Source organism: Trachypithecus francoisi, unplaced genomic scaffold (genome assembly GCF_009764315.1).
Source record: "Trachypithecus francoisi isolate TF-2019V2 unplaced genomic scaffold, Tfra_2.0 Lachesis_group3, whole genome shotgun sequence".
NCBI classification, from domain to species: Eukaryota; Metazoa; Chordata; class Mammalia; order Primates; family Cercopithecidae; genus Trachypithecus; species Trachypithecus francoisi.
Window position 1 is genome coordinate 21,707,111 of NW_022681468.1, and position 19,678 is coordinate 21,726,788.

The 19,678-nt window shown below is 36.3% G+C and overlaps 1 pseudogene; it reads right to left on the bottom strand.

Annotated features, from left to right (window-relative positions):
* Nucleotides 1-10,665: 10,665 nt before the first annotated feature.
* LOC117071955 lies at nt 10,666-10,744 on the bottom strand (annotated as a pseudogene).
* Between the last annotated feature and the right edge of the window lie 8,934 nt (nt 10,745-19,678).

The window sequence follows — 19,678 nt, forward strand, 5'->3', positions numbered from 1 at the left end:
GGAACTGAACAATGAGATCACTTGGACTCGGGAAGGGGAACATCACACACTGGGGCCTATCATGGGGAGGGGGGAGGAGGGAGGGATTGCACTGGGGAGTTATACATGATATAAATGATGAATTGATGGGTGCTGACGAGTTGATGGGTGCAGCACACCAACATGGCACAAGTATACATATGTAACAAACCTGTACGTTATGCACATGTACCCTAGAACTTAATGTATAATAAAAAAATAAAAAATAAAAAAAAATAGTGAATTCAGTTAGGTGGCAGCTATGATTCAGATTCTCGGTGATGTCTGTACTGGTGATAGATATGGGGAATATGTTCTTGTGTGATCCCACATTTTAAGGAAAAAGATTAGATTCTTTTTAGTTCTCACTGGACATTCCCCTAAAAAAACATTAAATTTCCTCAAATGAGGTGAGTTTGCCATCAAAATAACAGAATCTCAGACTTTATAAGGGCCATTCAGTCATAACTACATACCTTTATTTTATTAAAGCAATACCCCAGAGAATGTTGGATAGCTTTTCAGTTACTCATTTTGTGAAGAAGGGAAAACATTAAAGAATTGAAATTTTATTTTCAAAGAAACTAACTTTTAAAAATTGCATACTGTTTGAGGACCAATGAGAGCGAAATTATTTTAAAGAGCAGCATAAAAGGCTAAGTGGCTTTCATTTATGTACTTTTAGTACATAAAATTGCCTTTTACTTCATCTATTGTCTTGTTTGCTTAAGTTTATTTTGTTTTGTTTGCAGAATTCAAGAATTTGATCTTTCTCCCGACTGTGAGAGCATATCTGGTAAACTCATTGTCTCCGTTTTTTCAGCATAAAAATGGAATAGTATTCCCATGTTATTTTGCATTCAAGTTTGTTGTAGGAGTTAAAGTGCATTAAAAAGTACATAGTGGTGTAAAAATCAGAAGTAAGAATTATACTGATAATGGTACAAGCAATAATACTATTAATGGTATAGGCATGTAACCTTTGTAAACATAACTCCAGATGTACAAAAGCAGGTAGCATGACTCTTTAACCTTGTAATGATTAGGAAGTTATGGGGCCAAATCCTCACAAGCTGTCCAGTTCTGATCTTGAAAACGGAGACACATTTACATGGCATCAACAAGCAATGCTTGCGGTTTTCGCTTTCAACTGGGAAGGATGAAAAGGCTGTGCTTGGTTTGTTCAAGTTGCTGTTGATTAAGTTAACAAAGAAACCTGACTCTTGTAATTCAAAACACTCGCACAAGCAATCACCTTTCCCTAAAGATCAGAATGACTTCTTCATAGAGGAAAAATATATCTAAATACACACACACACACACACACACACACAGACACGAATACATATATTTAAATGTAAATGATTAAATGAAAGAGGAAAGCATGATTTTGACAAAGAATAGACCAGATGCTTAATTTTGATACTTCTTGCAATGAACTGTGTTCACATTGTAATTGTTCTTTGCACATTCTCTGTTGAGGGATGTATTCTAGCATGTTTAAATGAGGCCGATGTAGATTAATTTCTCTGTAGGAGTTTGTGGCTTTGACTAAATTTCCAATGGGACACACTTTAGCTGATAACATGTATTTCTATGGCATTTAAAGGAAACATGGAATATTTCACTTCCTGTTTCATTTTGCTGTAATGCTCTGAACAGCAGTAACAGATGTACTTAGAGATGGCTGCTTTCAATGCATGTGAATTAATACCCGCAATCATAGGTATTCTGAGGCTTTTTAGCATAAGACACAATTACTGAGGTTGGTCTTAAATGAAAATCATGAAAAATATTCTAATACACTGCATAATTTCTTGGAATTTACACTGAGGCTAGTTCATAAGTTTCAAAGCCTAATGGAAGAAAGAAATAAGGAAGAATACACCTTTTAAATATTCCTCTAAAATAATTATAATGCTAATTGCAAAATTGTAAAACCTGGAGTTTCTGAACCACTTAGTGCATAAAATACAGAGAAGCCAAATTTCTGTGTGGATTAGGATTTACCTACTCATGAACTTAAGCAAAAAATTACACGTTTTGAGATTTTCTAAAATGTATACATACTACTTTCCTTTCTCAAACTGAATGCTGATTGTTATGGATATAATTCAAAATTCTACATACAACTTATGCTTGTTAATATTGTATTTTGCTGTAATAGAATGATGCCCTAAAGACCACATTAAGCATTAAAGCTTTTATGCTATTTTCATCTATGCCTTCAGTTATTCAAAAATTGTGCATTAGTTCCATGTACTACCCTCCACGGTGGGATTATAATGATGAACCAGGTAATGTGGTTGCAGCCCTCATTATCATACATTCTAGTGAAGGATCAAACATTAATCTTACATATACAGTAGTCATGTTTATTTAGGAATCATGTATGTAATTAATACAAACAAGAAAAAAGGTACAGGTGTCTCAGCATTTAAAATAACTTGTTCATTATTCACATTTTATTTTCCTGTTTTTGCTTCTCCTGGTGTAGTGGGTTTTTTCTTGACTTTTAAGATCTTCTTCTTCCATGTTTAGAGATTGGAAAGTAGACAAAGGTACTGTATTGATTTTTGTATGCAATAAGATTAAGACACAAACCTCATCATGTTACTCTTCTGTTCAATACCACTCAGTGGGTTTACATTATCCTCAGTATAAAATTCAAAATTCTTATTGTTGCTTATAAAGGCATTCATGATGTGGGCCCAGCTTCTTTTTCCATATTTTGCTTTCAGTAGTTCTCACATTCTGTGCTTCCATTTTAGTGAGGATCTTTTGTCCACTAGTGTGTTTTGCTCATTTATCACTTAATAATCTTTGAACATGACTTTCCCTTGCTGGATTTCACCATTACTCTGCCTCTGTGCCCTCCCCTAACCTTACAGTTCCTTCTCTACTTTCCTGCCTTTCTCGTTCCTCAGTCCATCAAGATCACAATCTTGATGTCATTTTTTCATATAGCCTTTTGACTGCTGAGTCATGTGTAGTTCATTGGTCTTCCTGTGTATTCCCTTAAAACTTACTCCTGAGCTCTCATACACTGTACTTAGTAGACTTCTAATATATCTGACACTGCTTTTACAGCAAGATTGAAAGTCAGCTGGGAACATGTACCAAGTCTTGTTCAAAGATCTGTCCTCAAACTTTGGCTACATGCTTAGCATAGAACGGAAATGCCAACAAATCTAGGAGGACATTATTTTACTTATAGTTATATTCTTTATCACCAAGCAGAGAAGGAATATTAAATCAATATTTGTGGAGTGTATGGATTTGCAAGTTGATTGGGAGTGAGATTTTTTCAGAGTTGTCTTTGAACGATATATGAACTTCCTTGCCTGTCATTTTGTGGTGGTCAGTGATCTGAGTACCTGTTTGCTGGTGCATTCTTGGCTCTGTCACAGGATAGGTCACAACAAAAGGCGCTGTAGGAAGAAAACTTCATTTCTGTGCATGCTGACTAATGGCATTCATAAATTTGATGAATATGTGTGCAAATGTTAGCCCTTATAATCTTCAGAATATTCTTGTGATGTAGGAATGTGGTCTTACAGAAGAAGAAATTAGGGCCCAGTTGGATTAAATGCCATAGCTGAGATTCTTACTTATCCTCTGACCAAAAGTGCAGAGCCTCCTTTTAATGTAGCAGACTTCTGACTACCTGTCAAACCACATTATTTCAGTGTAATGTGGTCATTTGAAAGACTCTGATGAACATTCCTTCATTATACAGGGATATCACAGGTTCAGCGTATTATCCCCACCTATTCCAATATAAAAAAGCATTAGGTTCAGCGTCGGAAGACCTGCACACCAGTCTCACCTGCACGTGTTGTGTTAGCTCTCATTTCTTTTGTATAATTACTCCAACAATAGGAGTTGTGTGTTTTTACTTTTCCTTGTATACCTCACAGGATTGTTTGTGAATCTAAATTGATATTTGAAAAAAAATTCCTAAGTATGCTAAAACATTTTACATATTATCATCAGTTTCAGAGGCACAAAAGAATTAAATAGGCTAGAGTCTTACCAGTCATCTCCTGTATGCATGTCACAAATCTCGAAGGGAACAAAGCCAGAAAATATCAATTAAGATGTACACATGTATCAGTGTTACCTGAACATGCGTGCACTGCTAATGGTGAGTGAAGACCAGCACCTTGATAACCAAGAAGAAATGCATACTCTTTTCTAAAATGTTTTATTTTGAAATAGTGATAAATTTATAGGAAGTTGCCGAAAAAGGGATGCGAAGGTCCTACGCAACCTTCATGCAGTCCCTCAGTGTTAATAATTAGCATAACTGGAGTGTAATATAAAAAACACGAATTGCCTTGGTGTTTTCCATAGTTCTGATTTCGCCAGTTGTACCTGTACTCATTCGTGTGTGTGAGTGTGTGTAGGTTTGTGTACTCCATGTAGTTTTATCACATGTATACTTCCGTGCAATCACTCTAAAATCAAGACCCTTACGTATCTAATCGCTTCGGAATTCCTTGCTCTACTGCTTTTATAGTCACTTCCACTCCTCCTGCAGCACCTGCCAACCATTGATTTTTCTTCCTCTCTATTATTATGTTATTTCCTCAATGTTATATAAACGGAGTTGCATACTGTATATATTTTTGAGGTTAACTTTTTTGCTCAGCATGATTTCCTAGAGGTGTATCTATGTTGTTACCTATATCAATTGCTTTTTCTTTTTAATGCTGAGTATTGTTCTGTGGTATAGTTGTACCCTAGTTTGTCTAGTCATTCACCTGTTGAAGAGCAGAAGTGTGTGTTTTTAATTACAGCAATTGGGAAACAATGACATTTGAAAGGATCTCATGCGGAGAATTATAAGACAAATTATTAGTCCAAAAATTTTATTGAAGGATCTTTTAAGCATATTTAGCACATTTTTTTCTCTGTATACATGAGGAAAATATAAAACCTCATGCTCTAAAATATAGTCTTTAATAAATTTATTTTTATGAATTGTAACTCAACAAGAGTTACAATTGATTTGGTAAAGTGTGCCTTCAAAATGCTTGATCGTGATCTGTTAGTCTTTCATTATTAATGTACTAATGATCCTGGTGTGTGTGAGTATGTGTGTGTGTGTTTGCGTGTGTGCACATGTGTGTGTTTCCAAAGTGAAATCCTTGAAGGCAGGGGCTGAAGGGCACTCATCATTATATCTGCAAGGCCTAGCACATTGCCAAGCCCCTAAATCATGCCCAATAAGTTTTGTTGAACAAAGTGCAATTCCAGAAGTCAAATGCTCTTGACAGAAACTATTTTCTATACCCCTATTATGTAGGCCACTCTAAGTTTCTGTTGGAGAACCAGAAACTGTCAGGTAAGTGATTTTGTTAAAGGCCAGAGTGGTAGAGCTGGTGGTAAGAAGATCCAATCTTCCTTCCACTAGGTCAGGCTGCATTTCCCAAGAAAATTTTGCATCTTTTTGGAAGTTTTTCCCATTGTATTTTTTAAAATGGTTTTTAAACTGATAAACTAAGAAAATAATCCTTTTCCTTTAGAAAAGAAGAATAAAAATACAGCTGGTCTGTATTGCTTATTACTTCACTTGGGAGTATGGATGTCTTAAAGACTTCACCAGCTTTCTTAAAAAAAGAAAAAAAAAAAAAAAAACAAGAAGCTATTGCATTTAGAGAAGCAACTACAGTCATTTGCCTCCCACAAAGGCCACTTTAGTGGTAGATTTTTATTTCATTGGCATCTTGAATAGAGCTAGTCCCCTAGTCTAACAAGTACTTCTAGTACATTCAGAGTCTTCTCTGAGCATGGACAGAGCATTAGATATCAATAACAGTGATATATTCAAATGAGATTTTTATCCAAAGCCCTTTCATACTCTGGAGCAAAGAAAGTGACCTTTCTAGGTAAAATGCCCTCATAATTCTCTATCTAATGTTTTAAACCCAAAGCGTAGTGAAGGAAAGTAATTTAATATTACAGCATCTTAAAATAACTAAGAAATTCCAGCATTCTTGTGTGGCTGGTGAATATGAAGGATAAAATAAAAAGGACCCCTAACCTGAAGACACAGAAGGCCTTTCCTACTAGATTTTGTAAAAGACTGAAATAGATCAACAATGCTAGGCTTGAGTATATGCAGGGCAAAAAGTGTTGCTACCTACATTTAACATTGTTAGGTTCTTCTGTTTTGTTTCTTTTACTCCTCTAATGTAGAAGATGAAATGACAAAAACTAGAGCCTTATAAGAGTCCCAGTTTCTTGCTTCATTTGAGAGGAGTATTGTTTGTAAGTCAAAAAATATCATTGAATATTTTGCATGCTAGAAATTCTGTGGCTCAAGGCTGGTGCATTAGACACTGAAAGTCCCAGAATTTGCAGGCTAGAGACAAGTGGAAAGAACAAAGTGTCCTCAAAGCAGTGCAGTAAAAAGACAGGACTCTTTTATTTGTGGCCTATTTATTCCTTGTCTGTTTTTACTGCTATTCCCAAATAAGGATTTTTAAAACTTTTAAAGTTACTAGAACATGTATGCTTAGGCTTCTCTGCTGTACTCAAGATCTTTCTGCATCTAAGCTTGCAAAATATGGCAAAAGAAATTTGGAAGCTCTCTTTTCCTCCCTTCTGCTATCCTCTCACGAAGGTTTTCATACTTATCCAAGCTGAGCTGTTATTTTTGATATCAACCCTCTCTAAAATAACCTTTCAAAGATTTTAAGTGTAAATGAATCACATGAGTTCACATACTCATATAAATGGCATTTTTTCTACAAAATAAATAACACAAATAAGATTAAAGGATAAAAGTGTTTGGTTTACATTTACTGTGAATGAGATCTGGTCCAAAATGCTTAAAACTAATTCCAGCCACCAGCCATCTGACAAGCTCTCACAACTTCTTCTCTTCTAATTCAAAATTTCTGTTCATTGGCACAAACTTTGGAATCAACTCTTTGGAATGAATTTCTATGAATGGTTTGGCATATTTTTGAATGGTATCTACTGAATGAAGCAAGCATATAAGTATAATAGACTGCACCTGTTATGAACTGGCTTAAAAAAATACCACCAAATGCTATAAAAAGGCAATTCTACTGAGTAGGAATGAACATTGATAAGAGTTATTAATATTTACAGTCAGGAAACCTGAATTGAGCAGGTGTTACTATACTAAATGGAATGAATTCATCAACTTCCAGCAATAGATCATCTTGTAGTGTATCACTTCAGATAAAAATAAAACTTTCTCTAGGGCAAGAAACCAATTAATGCTCTATAGCTGGATTTTAGATCTAATATCACCAGATGATACTGATAAGTTACACTGGAGAATGTGTATGGATAAGTGGGAATAGTTAACTTTTTTTTCAAGTAAGAATAAGTGGATTGGATTGATATCACTCTACAGGAAACGAACATGTTATTAGGATTCTACCCCATAGCTATGCCACATGGTGTCTTCTACATTGCCCTAAATTAAAAACGTGATGAAGATGCATTTTATTAAAAGCTTAAAGTCTTTTATACAATATAGCATTTATCTCTTTCAGATATGGAAATGCCAATTCGAAAGGAAAATAATTACTGTAGAGAATTCGTTGTGCCCTAGTTGATCCTACCTTCTAAATATTCTTCTGATCACTGCTCTTCTCTCCATTTTTACTTCTGCTACATTAATTCAACTTTAATATTTTCAAAAAGATTATATCAATAATTTGGCTCTTTGGAGCTGCCAAAATACTCTTTTCTAAAATCAAATTGTATCCCTCCCTGTATTATATCCTTTAGTAGCTCCTCCAATGTCTCAAGGGTAATATCTGGACTTTTTATCTTTTGGTTTTTGGACCATCCCTGTGGTAGATACACTAATATTCCCCCAAAAAAGTCTGCACTCTGATACCCACAGCCCATAAATATGTCACCTTACGTGGCGAAAGGGACTTGACTGTGTTATCCTGAATGAGCCAGGTGAGTCCAATGTAATCCCAAGGCTCCTGGTAAGAGAGAAGCAAAAAGCTCAAAATGAAAAAGGGGATTTGACAGTAGAACCAGTTTGGAGTAATGCACTTTGAAGATGCAGGGAAGAGCCCAAAGCCAAGGAATGCTGAAGGTCTCTAGAAGCTGGAAAAGGAAAAAAAAAAAAAAAAAAATTCCTTCCTGAAGCCTCCAGAGACATGAAGCTTTGCTAACACCTTGATTTTGGACTTCTGACCTCCAGAACTGTGAGAGAATACAAATGTGTATTGTTTTGAGCCACTAACTTTGTAATAATTAATTATAATATCAAGAGGAAACTAATACAATGTCTAGGAGCTGGGACACCACAAGTGCTCAATACATATTAGATAAATAGGTGAAAAACTTCATGAAGAGCATCAGTATCCATAAAACCTTGTTTCTTTATGGTTTTGTCTTACGTGTTGGCATATTGGATGGCAATTCTGTGAGTCAGATTACAAAGAAATAGAGGTTTCCATCCCTGGAGAAATGTGTGCTTTCAAGCTGCAATTTGAATATTTGACATGGAAAGTCTAGATATTTTATTCATCACAGAGATGTGTGAGGCATATAACTACAGCATTGTGGTTGAGAGTGCATTCTCTGGAGTCAGCCTGCCTGGATTCAAATTCTAGTTCTACTGCTAACTGGCTGCATAGCCCTATGCAAGGTTTTCAACCAAGTTATGCCTTAATTTTCTCTCTATTTAATTCTCACATAAGAAGGGTTTTATGAGAATTAAATAAAATAAAACATAAGGAATATAAAACTGTGTCTGGCTTATAGTAAGCGCTCAATACATTTTAAGCCTTATTATTATTATTCCTGTTATTATTATTTTTAGGGTTTGTTCTGTAGGACGCTAATCACATTTTGGTTTTCAAGAGTGTTAAGAATTCAATTGTACTTGTTCAACAAACACTCCCTCTGGATGTATTTTCATCTAATGGCTTCACAGTTGCTTGTATGTAGGCCATATTCTGAAATTATGTTTTTCAATAATAACAGTGATATCATTTTGACGTTACAATTTACCACTTGGGTGCAGTAAAATGGAAATATTTTCCCAGTAATTTATTTATAGTGTTTATCATTTGAATTATTCAAAGGAGACAAAGTTGAGTAAATAATAAGACTGGCATTCATATCTAGTCTTACTATCCCTGACCGAACCTACTGACTTAAGCAGGATTGTTAAATGAAACACTGTTTGAATGGAAAGTGAAACCCTTGATAGCCACAAAGATTTCAAACAAAGAATTTTCTATAGATAGCTTTCTTTTTATGGATACAATGAGACAATATTTGTATTATTGTTTTGACCTAGTGTTTATGAGTTTGGGGTTTGGCAGTTTTCCTAACTATTGTTCCGTTCCTGATTGAAAACCTGGAATTCATCTACTTTACATGAATTGTTCCATTCAGATATAACAGTCTCTGCAGTGTTTGATTTTACTGGCTTAGGTCATTCACGTTGCTGCTGGTAGGACTGCGTATGGCAACATAAAATGAACACACGATTAACTTTTACTAAGTTACAGACATTGACAGTGAAATGGAAACCATAACATATACTACTCAGATTCAGTTAGTTAAAGAAGACCCCATAAAAACAGCTTGAGGCTGTCTGTGCATTTTTGTTTTGTTTTTCTTTTATAAAATGAATACTTTTAAGAAATACATGTTAAGCCTTAATATATACTGATATGTTTGCATATGCATATTGGTGTTCTTGTAAAGAACTCCTATTCTCTTGACCACATTGTCAAATAAGAAATAGCTGTATCTAAACTTTCCAAATTTTTCTTTGATAGAATTATTTTTTCAACCTCATGTATGCAGGATTTAACTAGGTCTGATATTTGATACAATCCCGTGTTTTCAGTGGATATTATATTTTCATGTAAATCTGTTAATTAAAAGCTTTTTATTATTCTTACTTTTTGAGCACATTATTTTATCCATTGCTCATTTATTTATTCAATTGTCACTCTTTTCCAATTTTACACTAAATATTAGACATACGCTGACAGTGTCACATGACCCTGAAGTCAAAAGATCTGACTGTATTATACCATTCTCTTTATATTGCATTACCAAATAAATTATCTTTGCCATGTAAATTTTACTTTTGCTATACTGAATCGATGTGGGTTGCAGAGAAGCCATTTGGAAAACACTTGGATTAGAATAGTTTTAGGTTTTCTGATCTGTTGCATACCAAGCAAGGGAAGGTAATTAGTTCTGTGTACCCTGTACATCGTGGGAACATACTTACATATGAAAATAAACCAAGATGCTTAAATAAGGAAATACTGTTTCAGTTACCACATTAATCAGCTTGAAATATAGTTTGTTCATATCCTTCTTAGCATAGAAGTATTCAATGTCTCCTTACATGTGATTAAATCAACTACATTCAATAAACATTTATTAACATCCACTGTGTTCAAGGCATTTTGCTGAGTGTTACATGCCATAGCCACCAGGTCTTAGTAAAACTTGCAATCAGAATATGGGGTTTTGGGGAATGATGGAATAAGAAAAGTAGAGAAAAATAAGGTTAGAAGATAGGTTTAAGTAATATGCTTTGTGTTTTCAATGTAATATTGGCTGGCAGAATGGGGAAAAGCATCTTAGTGGCATGGGTCTCTGGATAATTAGCATTTTAGTGCTCTACAAGTTCAGAGAAACTACTCTGGTAACAAACTATAGAAATGATCCCTGAAAGTACAGTCTTGTATAATTAGCATTTTAATGACTGAGATAGAAAGGTGAAGTAGATGGTATTTGATACAGTTTGGCTGTGTCTCCCACCCAAATCTCACCTTGAACTGTAATAATCCCCACATGTTAAGGGTGGGGCCAGGTGGAGATAGTTGAATCATAAGGGCAGTTTCTCTCATACTGTTCTCATGGTAGTGAACGAGTCTCAGGAGATCTGACGGTTACATAAATGGAATTCCCCCGCACACGCTCTTTCCTGTCTGCCGCCATGTAAGACGTGACTTTGTTCCTTAATCGCTTTCCGTCATGATTGTGAGGCCTCCCCAGCTATGCGGAACTGTGAGTTTATGAAACCTTTTTCCTTTATAAATTACCCAGTCTCAAATGTGTCTTTATTAGCAGTGTGAGAACAAACTAACACAGTATTACAGTGAAAATATTCACTACTTCTCTATACTGGGCCAGAATATGGAGAGGTATTATACTCCTTACCCCATTTAGGTCAGATTTTGTCAAATAACTGCCTTTCATTAATACAATGTTCACCATTTCCAAGAAAAAACTTTCAGAGTCCCACTTTCTCTCTGTTCCTTCTGCCAAGTGACTGTTGTGTTCCAGAGAAGAGTTGCTCTATTAGCTTGTTCTGAGAATGGAGGGGCATGGAACAAAGCCACAGGCAAACATGATAAGCAGGAATGTGAATGAGAAATACTCCTCTGTGGTTTTAACCCACTAAGGGTTGGAATCTATTCATTACTAGAGAAAAATGTAGTTTAAACCGTCTGATACAGGGACAAGACACTCTAGAAGATGCTACAAACACACAGAGAAGACATAGAGATAGGAAATTAAACAGCATTTGATTTAGAGACAAAGAGAGTAAGGGAATTGTACATAGAAGTGTTGTTTGTATTCACATTGCAGAGGACCCTATGTGTCTGAATGCTGGAACTAGTAGTAGTTAATAGCTAACTTAATAGGCAATAAGTTAACACTAGATGATTAAACTAGAAAGATGGCTTCTTAGAGCTATACTTCAAGAAACATTTTTCTGACAGCTGGATGTAGGAAGTATTGTGAAGAGAAATGGGAAGTAGAATTTTGGAAAGACTATTCACTTGGCTATATCTACTAAGCACATCTCCTGTGTCAGACATTGAGAGGGGCATAGGTGGTAGAATGAAGAAGCGATCCTTGCTTTCACAAAAGTTACATTTTAGTAGACAGACAGATATTAAATAATAAAACAAGTAAATAATAAAATTTTCTACTGTTGAAAGTGCTAAGAAAAAAACCAGAATGTTATGGTAGTGAATGATAGAGAAAATTTACTCAGGACCATAAGGATAGCTACTCAACAGCTTCTTAAGCAAGTAATATCAGAGGAATGCCTAAAATAGGAGGTGATAATTGGAACCATGGGAATTGCAAGGTTTCAATGACTGTGAAAAGCATTCTCAGACTGATTTGTTATTTAGTCCAAAGGATAAATTCTCGGACTGATTTGTTATTTAGTCCAAAGGATAAAAGAAAAAGAAGATGCCAATATTACTGATTTTTTGGGCCTGGATAACTGGCGACTTGGTAGACCCTTCTGCAGAAATAACTATTTTGGGACTGAGTTTCTAAGAGGAAAAGAGACTTCTCGGTGCCAATTATTACGAAGCTAAAATACAGATATGGAGGAAAGATAGGAATGTCCAATGGACAATGGGCAATGTAGGTTTGGAACTGGAGAAAAAGACTGTGGCTAGGAATATTGACTTGAGAATCGAAACTTTAGTTAAATATGAAATGTCTAAGGTAGACTGAAGCTTGAAGTTGAATATTTGGTAGTCTGGGGAATAAATGTATTTGAAAAGTTGTTAGAGAGACTAAAGGTAAAACCTGTATAGTATAAAATTTGTGTTAGCCTGTCATTTGAAAAACCAGAAGGTGCAGCCCAAAGAATTTGGCCTACTATGATCTGGGCTCTGACTATCTCCATCTTTGTGATCCTTAACAAGATATCTTATTTCTCAGTCAGTTTTATCATCTATAAGATGGAGATAATAAATTGCATCTTGGTTGGTGCTGGGTCTGAAAGTTCGTGTCCCCCTCAAATTCCTATGTTAAAATAACTCCCAGGGTGATGGTATTAGGAGGTGAGGATTTGGGAGAAGGGATTAGGTCATAAGGGTAGAGTCCTTATGAATGGAATTCATGCCCTTACAAAAAAGGCCTCAGAGAGCTACCTGGCCCCTTCCACCATGTGAAGACACAGCAAGAAATTGGCAGTCTGTATGTGGAAGAGGGCCCTCATGAGACCCTGACGATGCTGGCACCCTGATCTTGGACTTCCTAGCCTTTAGAAATGTGATAAATAAGTTTCTGTTGTTATAAGCTACCCAGTCTATGGTGTTTTCTTACGACAGCCTAAATAGACTAAGGCAGCTGGAAATTTGGGGGAGAATGAAATGACATGACTTATTGAAGTATCTCTCATGGTGCTTGGCACGTAGAGTAGGTTAAGTGTTACTTTCTATTTCCAACATTGTTATCCAGGACTTCCTCATGTCCATCCAATATATCAACAGTTATTTAGGAATCTTACACTATCTGAATCTTGTCAGAATCCCTTTCATAAGATTCACTTTTAGTCCTATCATTTTTTCTATAAAGTGTTTTCTGACTATCCCAGCCTCTTCTGAATTGCTATATCATATATTGTCTATCTTAGTCATTGGCTCACGATTTATCTTTTAGGTCCTGATTCCTTTCCAGATTACAAGTCACTTGCATACAAATGTTGTCTCATATATTTTGAATTCCAGTGACTTTCATGTTATCCCATCTAGAGTGGGAACTTTAAGAAAATAAATATCTTTATTGATGATATATTTTTTTTTTTTTTTTTTTTTTTTTTGAGGCGGAGTCTCGCTCTGTCGCCCAGACTGGAGTGCAGTGGCGCAACCTCGGCTCACTGCAAGCTCCGCCTCCCGGGTTCACGCCATTCTCCTGCCTCAGCCTCCCGAGTAGCTGGGACTACAGGCGCCCGCCACCTCGCCCGGCTAGTTTTTTGTATTTTTAGTAGAGACGGGGTTTCACCATGTTAGCCAGGATGGTCTCGATCTCCTGACCTCGTGATCCGCCCGTCTCGGCCTCCCAAAGTGCTGGGATTACAGGCTTGAGCCACCGCGCCCGGCCGATGATATTTTTAATATAGTAGAAGTTATTTCATCTAACTCAAACAGGACCTGTAGTTAGAGAAATAATTTTAAAAAATACGATTATAGGTGAAAATTATATAAAATGTAACACATATACCATAGCAAGTTTATGTCAACTTTAAACAAGACCTGCAAAGTGTGCCAGGAAGGCAGTCTTCAACAGGTAAACCCTAGCATGGGTGCTGTTTATTTCCCCAGTGTGGTGTCTGTGAATGTTGGCTGAGTTTGAACAGCAAGGAATGAGTGTATAATAATATATTCCATGTCACTTGAGCTGAAAACTTCAGCATGACTATTGACTCTTCACTTTTTAACAATTCTGTCCCCATGTCTGATAATCACATACTTCTTAATTTTCTATTTCAACATACATTACCCTCATATAAACACTTGTTACCTAACTCTAAGATCATCATCACTGCAATGTGACTGTTCTCCTCACATCCAGTATCTACCTTTTATTCATTGTCCACACCGAGGCTTTTCAAATCATTGAGTATTAAAGTTGATATGTCTTCCCAGCTTTGCTCATCTTCTTTGCTTTGAGAACAAACCCTGATACACTGACACGCCGGTTTTCTGTGTCTTCTGACTTCAAGCCAGATATGATTATTGGTCCATACTTGTTGGTCCAAGTATGGACTCTTAACACAAACTGAGGCCAAAAAGTAACCTCTTTCAGGGACTTAAAATTGGACAAAGACGTCAAAACTGTGAGCCGCTAGTGGCATTCATTGTTAATGTCTGCCTTCCAGGTGAGAAGTTGTGCCAGGAAGGCCTTTCAGTGTAGATGACCAAAACTGTCTAGTTCCTCCCCTTTCCTAGGCTTCATTTTTCAATTCTTCACTTCTTTTCCTCTTAAGTTAGCTAGAGCCAGTTTCCTTATTTGCAACCCCATAAATACTATGCATTTGTTTATACTGTGTAATATAAGCAGAGTTATAATTGTTCTGTTCTCATCATAGATGTTAAATAACTTGTCTTCCATTTAAACAATTTCAACTATTCTTAGCCATAATATTAAGACTTCCCACTGTCTTCTTTAAAGTTTTAGTGTGACCTTATTCTCTTCACTCTCATTCACACATTTTCTTTAATTATTACCAAGTGTGAGTCTAATATGACCCTACAGAGATGTTGTTAAGAGCGTGAGTCCTGGCGTCATGTAGCCTAAACCAAAACCCTTCTTTTCCAACTTACTAGCTGAATGACCTTGACAAGTTTTATAAATTCTCTGTGCATCAATTTCTTAATCCCTCACCTGGGGATAACAATGATGGCACCTACTCGTACTGTCATTATAAAGATCAAGTTGTTAATATCCACAAGGATTAGTTCCTGGTACATATTCTAGGTTTAATAAATGTTTCTGTGATGATTGTTTCTTGTTCCTGAACTATACTTGGTACCTTTTACCCTCTGAATTTCTTCTCATTGTCCTTCTCTATTTCTAAACAGATTAGTAATATCTATTGCTCAAACCCAGCCCAAATGACACCTCCTCAAAAGAATCTCCCAGAGTTGCCAAATCTAAGTGATCTCTCCTATGAAATTTTCACTGTATTTCATCACACTGTGTTAGTCTGTTCTCATGCTGCTAATAAAGAGATGCCCAAGACTGGGTAATTTATAAAGGAAAGAGGTTTGATGGGATCACAATTCCACATGGCTGGGGAGGCCTTACAATCATGGCAGAAGGCAAAGGAAAAGTAAAGGCATGTTTTACATGGCGGCAGGCAAGAGAACTTGTGCAGGGGAACTCCCATTTATGAAACATCAGATCTCCTGAGACTTGTTCACTACCATGAGAACAGTTTGGGGGAATCCACCCCCATAATTCAGTTATCTCCACCTGGCCCCACCCTTGACATATGGAGATTGTCACAATTCAAGATGAGATTTGGGTGGGCACAAAGCCAAACCATATCACATATCTAATATTTCCTCTGTTCCTGCTGCAGAACAATTTCTGCATTCTATCCTGCTTTATTGTTGTTATATGTGCATATTCCTGATTTTTTTTATTAATAGTCTTTAAACTCAGAGGGGCCCATGTCTCTGCCTTGTGGGTTCTCCACACGTAGCACAATGAAGCAAAGTTCACAGGTTCAAAAGAGATGTTTGCTAAAAGCGTAGCGAGAGAAATACTTCACATTTTACCCTCATTCCACCAAGTGAGAAAGAAAGTGTATAAATAGTATCTCTTTTTGATAAAGGAGGGAAATGACTTGCTCAAGTATATTTAATTATTTGGTTACACATCGGGGACTGAAGATCTGATGATGACATCTCCCAGCCTACATGGTTCTAATCCATTCCATTTCTGAGCATAACCTTTTGTCCAGCTAACACACACTTAGGTATGGTGAGGAATTGAGGAAATAGTGTTATTGTGATTGGTATTCAACCTTGAACATAAATTTGTGGTTTTAAGTGTACATTTGAATAGACTCCTTAGAAGACTGTGGAGAAAGGTTGTCCTAAAAAGAGAAAGTGAAAATAGATTTGCTGTATGTCATGGAGAAAGTTCACGTAGATATTCTTCTTTAACCTTTCTTTCTAGGGTTACTAGGGCTGGACATGTAGGAAAAGGCTTTGTCAACTCAGTGGGAGATTTAAAAAAAGCTGTGCCAATTAGGGTCTATGAGTACGGTTTCTAGTTAACCCAGGTGTAAAGAGATTTACAGGTCAAAATTAAAACTCATGAATAGGGTAACATGAAGCTTAGCCTGCCCACTATACATACATTCATATTACTGAAATATTTTTCTTTCTTAGCACTACAGTGTGTCTAATTTGATGAGAAAATGCAATCACTAAATTACAGTCTTTTTGGCTTCTCAGCTGACCTTTTTCCTTATGAATGTTTTTTAGCGGCTGTTTTGGGCAAAACAAAAGTCGGAAAGAAACAATCCATTATCTTTCGTTGCATTTTATTTAAATATTATTGGAGACATTTGTCAAAATAAGAGGAAATGGGATGTATAAATATCTCACTGCTCCCAGAATGTAGGCAGAGTTCAGAAAAGATGAAATCAAAACTAATAAGCTAACTAGCTTATTATTGAATCAAAAATTTGCACTCTAATTAAATATAAAGAAATAGATGGACTGTAATGTTGAACTTTGACCTTGTTTGACCTACTTTAACAGAAGGACACCTCATATCTTCAATGTCTGCTAACATCTTTTTATTACCGGGTTGCTAGAAATTTCCTTTTCAGAGTTCCACTAACTTTAATTAAAAATAGAACTTCAAAAATATTCTTATTTTCTTTTTTATTTTTCATTATCCCCAATTTGCCCACAGATCTCTACTTTTGATATCAGTGGTTTATGTTATCCTGACTAAAACTTCATCATGCATAGGTATTTCCATGCTGATGATATTTTATAGGTCTCATATTCTGTTATGACTCTAGTAGTCTTAGCTGCGCAATTATCTAAGCAACCAGAAGTTTGAAATCATTATGTTGTGACAAAGCCTTGACTTGCTCCTTAAATTATGATTGAACACTGATTTATTCCTCAGATATCATTGCGATGGTGCTCAGTCTCTAATTGATACAGGTAAAAGTAGAGCTCACTCAAATCTTGAGGGAGAGGGATGGGTTGCTGGTGACAAGCAAGAAGGGATGTCCTACAAGAGCAGATTTAGAGGAGTGAGAATATTCATGACATTAAGGCTCTACCTCTGCTTACCCCATTGCTATGTCACCTCAGTTTTCTTTTCCCTGAGTAACCATGAATTAAAATAAGTCACCTGTACTTATATAGCATAAAAATGAAAAGGGTCTCCATTTTCTCTTCTTATCTTTAACAGTTGCTTAAAGTATTAATTATTAATACTCAATAATCAGTATTACGAAAAGTATTGCTACTGTTTGCCAAATAAACAATTTCATTATCAACAACCTTAGCTATAAACCTAAAATCTAGGTACAACATAAGGATAAGAAAAAAAAAACCCTACATGAATCCTTGAAAATTGTAGCAAAAATAAATTAAATAAAAATAAATCATCAAAGCCCTATGGAGGGTCAACAGAAAAGTAGAAGTAATGGGTTGTTTTGGTTCAGTTAAAAATAAGAAATCATGGGGCAGGGCGTAGTGGCTCAAGCCTGTAATCCCAGCACTTTGGGAGGCCGAGGTGGGTGGATCACAAAGTCAGGAGTTTGAGACCAGCCTGGCCAACATGGTGAAACTCCATCTCTACTAAAGACACAAAAATTAGGCGGGCATGGTGGCACGTGCCTGTAACCCCATCTACTCAGGAGGCTGAGGCAGGAGAATTACTTGCACCAGGAGGTGGAGGTTGCAGTGAGCCAAGACGGTGCCACTGCACTCCAGCCCAGTTGACAGAGCAAAATTTTGTCTCAAAAATAAATAAATAAATAAATAAATAAATAAATAAGAAATCGTTAGTGGAACCAAAAAAAAAAAAATGCTAGATATAAGTGATGGAAATAAGACACAAGAAAATTCAATACCTTTACTTAAGTATGTATTTAATTCAGTAAATTCCATCAAAAGATGTGTATGTCATGTCATGATCATATTTCTTTCCATTTTCCCTGGGAAATTATTTGGTGCATAACTACAGTCACAGATTTGCATGTGGTTTATGACAAAATGAAGAAGTAGAGTGACATTGGTAAATGTGTACAGAGCAAAAGCAGTTTTCTCAGGCCAAATGAAATATTTATCGGCCAAATGAGTTTAGATAACTATGTGCAAGGCCAGATCCATAAGGCTTCAAAATTTTGGATCTCAGTGCCGAGACATCATTTCAGAAGACTCTGTGAAATCAGCAGCATATGCCTTTTTAATTATTTCTTGAAAAAAAGACCACTCTATCTGTTGCTTCTCAGAAACACACACACACACACACACACACACACACACACACACACATACCCAACAAATGGGTCTTGGATTTATTCAGCTAATACTGCAGAAGAATGGTATTGCATAAATAAACCACAACACCCTGATCTCAAGCAGCCTAAACTAATCCTGGGTTCTGCCAAATTCAATATATAAATAAATAAAAGCAAACAGAATAGCAAACAAATATTCAGTGAGATATAATTCAACTTTGGAATTAAGGTTTTTTTAAAAAGGACATTGCCCTCAGGCAAACTTATAAAAAAATTTGATTTCCTTTTGGCAAATTTATAAGGAGGGGGAAGAAAGAATCTTTTAAGACTTCATGTTGGGAATCACCACATTTAGGAATTTGCTGCAGCCATGATTCCAAAAACATGACAGCTTTTAACAAAATCCAGATTTTTAGGACACATCCAAGACTAGTAGTAATCAATTCTGAACTTCAGTTTCCTCTATAAATCGTCCATTTGACAGCTTCATTTGTAAATCTAATATCCCACTCAGCCTCAGCAGGTGATTTTTGAACCCTCTCTGGGATGGTTAATACTCCACGTTAACTTGATTGGATACAGGGTATTAATCCTGGGTGTGTCTGTGTGGGAGTTGCCCAAAAGAGATTCACAGTTGAGTCAGTGGGCTGGGGAAGGCAGAGCCACCCTTAACCTGATGGGCACAATCTAATCAGCTTCCAGCAAGTATCAAGCAGGAAGAAAAATTTGCAAAGGTGAGACGACAGGCCTAGCCACACAACATACATCTTTCTCCTGTCCTGGATGCTTCCTGTCCTCAAATATCGGACTCCAAGTTCTTCAGTTTTGGGACTCAGACTGGCCCTCTTTGCTCCTCAG